The sequence below is a fragment of the Mustela erminea genome, chromosome 5 (genome assembly GCF_009829155.1).
Source record: "Mustela erminea isolate mMusErm1 chromosome 5, mMusErm1.Pri, whole genome shotgun sequence".
Lineage (NCBI taxonomy): Eukaryota > Metazoa > Chordata > Mammalia > Carnivora > Mustelidae > Mustela > Mustela erminea.
In genome coordinates, this window is record NC_045618.1 from 68,193,901 (window position 1) to 68,199,802 (window position 5,902).

Consider the following 5,902-nt stretch of genomic DNA (forward strand, 5'->3'; position numbering starts at 1 on the left):
CCCAGGCTGTGCTGAACACACGTAGGGACACGTAATTGCTCACCTTATTAAGGATCACCTATGGGGCTTGATGTTGCATGTCTAAACTGCAAAAGGCAATGGCAAAATACACACACTGTGTCATATCCATGTGTAATATGTGTATATACACTACATAATATACAATGAAAAGTTAAAAAATAAAAAAGTTCTATCAAGATGCTAGAGTCAGAGCACAGGGACAGCCTTAGTCATTTGATTCTTTCTCCTCCTCTGTCCTCAGAAGAAGAGCGCAGACTGTGAAAGCTTTCATTTAAGGGAGCAGATACTCAAAGGCAGGGAGTAGCAAACATCCCTAGGTCTGATTCTATGGAGAAGAATCAAAATGTCTTTTCAAATGATTGATTTCACAGGGCTTCTTAGAGTAGATTTTTCCATATTTCCTCCAACGGGAAGTTGGAGAGCCCAACTGTGTTTGAAGCATCAGCAGGTGGAGCTGGAGAGCTAACTGAGCTGCTCTGTTAGGGGACACTCAGACAAATGCTCAGACAATGCAGCCAGTGGCATTGGAATGGGACAAAAGACCCTGCACATTCTTGTAGGGTCCCAGGGATGTTGTCAAGGAACAGTCATTGTGAAATTCCCTATGTACTTCATTCATTCATGCCTTCCCCAATAGTTATATTAGGTACCCACACCATGTGCCTGGCACTGGCTAAACACTGGCAATGCAATAGGAAATTAGATAGGCATGGGTTTGCCCTCATGAAACTCACTTACCGAGGACCTGGCTCAGGCTGCAAGTGAGGATGCCACGTACTTTGGCCTTAGACAGACCTTTCCCTACATCCTGGCTCTGCCACTTAGGTGGGTGCTATGTAACCTTAGATCTTAGGCAATCAATTCAATCTATCCTTTTTAAAGCAAGGATATTGCAATATCCATCCTGGTAGTTCTCAACACTCCTGGTACCAGCTGGGAATTTTTTTTTTAATATCCATGCTTGAGTCATGCCCAGAAATCTTGGTTCAATTCATCTGGGTAAGTGCCAGATCATTAGTAATTTTAAAAGCCACCAGGTACTTCTACTGAGAAACCAGTGAGAACTCCGATTCTGTCCTTTAGGGCTGGTAGGAAATTTATACTGCATGATACACAAGGAGATCTCAGGTTTAGTAAACACGGACTGTTGGCTTTGATTCCTAAGCACAACGGGTGACATCTTACTCAGCAGAGGCCCAGGTATTCCAGAGAAGACTGTTAAACTGAAGTCGTTCAGTGAGTAAGGAAGAGCTGAAGGTAATTCCGAGAGTTTTACATCTTAAAAGAAAGGATCACTACCAGTCTATAATTTGACCACAGCTCAATAACCATCTCTGTACCAATCTGAATGGGTTAGTTCCTTGGCCACTTCAAGAGATGGCTTCTTCTGGAGATTCTCTATTTTTTGTTTATTTTAATTTCCATTTCAATACAAACCACACTCAAGAGTCTGATAATGTTGGGGCGCCTGGGTGGCTCAGTGGATTAAAGCCTCTGTCTTCGGCTCAGGTCATGATCTTAGGGTCCGGGGATCGAGGTCCGCATTGGGGGGGGAGGGTCTCCGCTCAGCGGGGAGCCTGCTTCCCTTCCTCTCTCTCTCTACCTGCCTCTCTGCCTAATTGTGATATCTGTCAAATAAATAAAATCTTAAAAAAAAAAGAGTCTGATAATGTTGACTACTAGCAAATGCTAATAAAAAGAATTAAGAACATATCTAGCCCAGCCCTTTCATTTTACAAATGGGCACGAGGAAGCCCTAGGAAGTAAAGTCATCATCCCAAGATCAAACATCCAATAGCTTCATGGTTTTGTTTTGTTTGCACAGCAGGAACCTCACTAACATTTTGGCTGTATGCGACTTTACATAATAGATGAGTTTCCTACTGGTTGTATGTAAATAGAATCTTTATCAAGTAAACCATATGTTCAATGGACTAAAAAAAAGTTCTGGTTAAAAAAATACAACTATGGATTCCTTTGCTTAAAGATGAAAAGGTTTGGGGGCGCCTGGGTGGCTCAGTGGGTTAAGCCGCTGCCTTCAGCTCAGGTCATGATCTCAGGGTCCTGGAATCGAGTCCCGCGTCAGGCTCTCTGCTCAGCAGGGAGCCTGCTTCCCTATCTCTCTCTCTCTGCCTGCCTCTCCATCTACTTGTAATTTCTCTCTGTCAAATTAATAAATAAAATCTTTAAAAAAAAAAAAAGATGAAAAGGTTTTTCAGCATGGAGGCAGGAGTGGCATGGCTTTCCAATCTTTCCAAATCTCCAATAGAAACAGACAAAGCAACTAGATAGCAAAGACCCATTAACAGCATTTAACAGAAAGCTGTTTGGAGCTACCACCAGCAGCCCCAAACACAAATGAGTGGGGATGAAGCACCCTCATGATACCAAATATACATGGTATCAGCTTCTATGTGGGAGAAAGTACAGGCAAAGCACAGGCAATCTGACCAAACTGAGAACAGGACACCCCAAAATAACAACAAAAATTTGATGAAATAGGACTATTTGCAAACACCAGTCAAAAACAAAAACAAACAAACAAACAAACAAAAGTTTTGGCTCAGCCTAACATTGGTTGAGTACAAGGGATCGCAATAGGGTCTGAAACACATGAAGTCTCAAAACTAATCAAGCAGAACTCCCTTCCAGGATGGGGCTGACACACAGACATTTGAAACTTCTAGTCATGGAATAAAAGCTAACCAGAATAGTGATAGTAGGGAAGAAAGGAAAGAGGAAGTCCCAATAAAAGTAGGCACGGAGGACAGAGCCAATAAATTTCAGAGAGCAAGTCATGATTTTTTTTTACACTACAAGAAAACAATAGAAGAGCCATCTCTGCAAATTGAAAGAAGTTACACTAAACAACACCTTCTTCTTAAAGTTCAGGAAAAATTTGTTTCACATAAAAATGAGGAAAAGAAAGATGTGAAGGTGAAATCCCACACAAAATTACCATAAGAAAAAAAGAGAATAAGGGGGGAGAAGAGCCTTGCTTCAGACACGGGGCACGGTAGGAAGACATGGCCACACAACAGATTAAATTGTAACTAGAATCTAAAAGACATGAAGAAAATCACACGAGATAAGAACAACACAAATCAGATTTAGAAAGAAAAAACTCAGAAATGAGGTGTTAGTCATCAGGAGATATTAGATATAAAAGAACAATTTTTGAAAAAATGAGTATGAAACTAGAAAGAACATAGGAGCAATAAACACAACAGATAATATCTTAAAAGAAACAGAAAGGGAAAATGAAAAAATTTAAAATCAAAAAGAAATTTTAAAAAAAGATAAAAAGAGATACATGACCAAGTAACAATACTGATGATACCCAAAGACTATCCAACATAAAAATAGTGGAAGTCCCTGAGAGAATAAATCCAAAGAAAGGAAACAGAACAAATACTGAAAACTATAATTCTCTAAAACTTTCCTGAAATCAAGAAATTTGAAACTACACACTGAGAGAGCACTTTCTATATCTAAGAATAGTGACTTAAAGTGACCAACATTATGATATTCTCATAAAATTACTGAACTTTAAAGAAAGAGAATAAAAAATCTTCTGGGTGGGGCGCCTGGGTGGCTCAGTGGGTTAAAGCCTCTGCCTTTGGCTCAGGTCATGATCCCAGGGTCCTGGGATCGAGCCCCACATCAGGCTCCTGCTCAGCAGGGAGCCTGCTTCCTCCTCTCTCTCTCTCTGCCTGCCTCTCTGCCTACATGTGATCTCTGTCTGCCAAATAAATAAATACAATCTTTAAAAAAAAAAATCTTCTGGGTATCTAGGAAAAAAGAGCAAGAGACATCTAAGGGGAGTAAAATTATATATATAATTATCAGCTTGTCAACAGTAATGCTTTATGTCATAAGAAAACAGAGCAACAGAAGATACTTCAGGGAAAAAAATGTGAGCCAGTGATTTTATATCCAGCACAGCTGACTTTCAAGTATAAAGACTATTGAGAAACCATTACAGACAGGAAAGAACTCGAAGAACACAGTTCCTATGAGTTCTTCCAAGGGATCTATTAGAAACTATGTTTCAGGCATCAAAATGTCTAGAGAAACATCAACCTTAGAACAGTGGCAAACATTAGAAGTGTAGTTACTTGTACTACCAAAACTAAATGAGGATTAAAGGGAGCAATGCAGATAGGCTATAGCTCTTGGAATAGAAGGAGAATGGAAAGAGCATAAGCAAAACTTTTGGACTTTTCTTAGTGATTCTATTAGTGGTGGTAGAATCAATGTCATCATTTTGAAACTCATATATCTAACATAGGACCAGGAAATAAATAATTGTGAAATTCTAGATATGCCAATTCTATCATCCAGGACCCTTGAATAGGAAGTATGAGTATGAACTCATGAGATATTTTATAAAGAGATATGGTGAGGGGTGGGGCAGAGGGGATTACAAATAATGAGCAATCCAGTAGCAATAAGCATTGCTAGTAACCCAGATTCTTAGATCATGATATGGATATACTTTCCACTTAAACAAAATAAAGGGTCATTTTGAACAAATGATTGGTTTTGTGTGTAGGATGAGGCTGGAATATTTCTTTTACATCACGTAATAAGAAAGCAATTAAAACCTATTAAGGTCATGTCAAAGGCTCTCAGAAGTCAACCCAAAGATAAGGCTAAAGATGAGATGATTTGAAATTTAAAAAGGATAATCATGGCAATTGGAAGCCATCAAATATATTTAAATACATAGATTCATAATCATTTTTAAAATCTAGCTGGTTATTTTTGGAAGAAAATTGAAAACTAATTAACTTGAGAAATGATCAGTAGAGGAAAAGGATCAAGCACATATCTTAACTTTTCCATATAAACTGGGTACCCCTGTGTACCCCAAGAGTAGATGATAGAAATCATCTCACTATAAAATATTCCAAGTAATAAGTGAAAAAAAATTATAGAATTAGAACATGACCTTTTTGTGACCTCTAGAGAAGGAAAGGCTGCTAACATCACAAAAGAAAAGACAAACTGACCTCATGTGCTTTCTAAGGAAAGGCCACACTGCCCACCCACTATGGTCTTGCCAGTGGGACAGAACCCAGTCTGATCAAATCTCTACATCCAGCTGCCAGTTACCAAAAACAGAAGAAATGGAGGTATATGTTGAGCTATACCATAGGACACACCCAACAAAATTAGGACTGTGGGAAACTCTGTAGATCAAGTGCCCTGGGGTTTCCCAATAGATAAATTATAAAGAAAAGAAAAAGAAGGAGGGGAAATCTGTAAACTAAAAGAAACTTAAAGGTCTTTTTTTGTAAGGCTAAGCTATAGTGTCCTAAAGATGCTCCCATTTAGGAATGGGTGATAAACAATTAAAAATACACAGACTCTGAAGTGATTACTCCGGAAGTCCATGGCTGTTTACTTTCCAAGAAAAGGAGGAGGTGGGATTGAGGCACATGAAGGGGTTTCTAGGGTGGCTGGCAAAGTTCTAGTTCTTGATCTACAGTGTTTACAAGAGACTCTATCTTATAAAATAATAATAATAATATAACAATAAGCTACACATTTATTTCATTGGGCTTTATCTATGCTTTATTTTACAATAAAAAACTTTTTAATGTCCTTTTGTAAAATGAGCAATAAACGTATAAGGTATGTATAATTAGCCTCCTAAATTCTCTTTCCTCAATAAACTCCTATTTGATTTTATTATTTGTTCAGAGCAAGTACGTATGTGCTCTGGGAAATGTATTTTGAAGAATCGTTACAATGGGGATGCCTTGGTGGCTCAGTCGGTTGGGTGTCTGCCTTCAGCTCAGGTCATGATCCCAGGGTCCTGGGATCCAGCTCCACATCAGATTCTCTGCTTAGCAGAGAGCCTGCTTCTCCCACT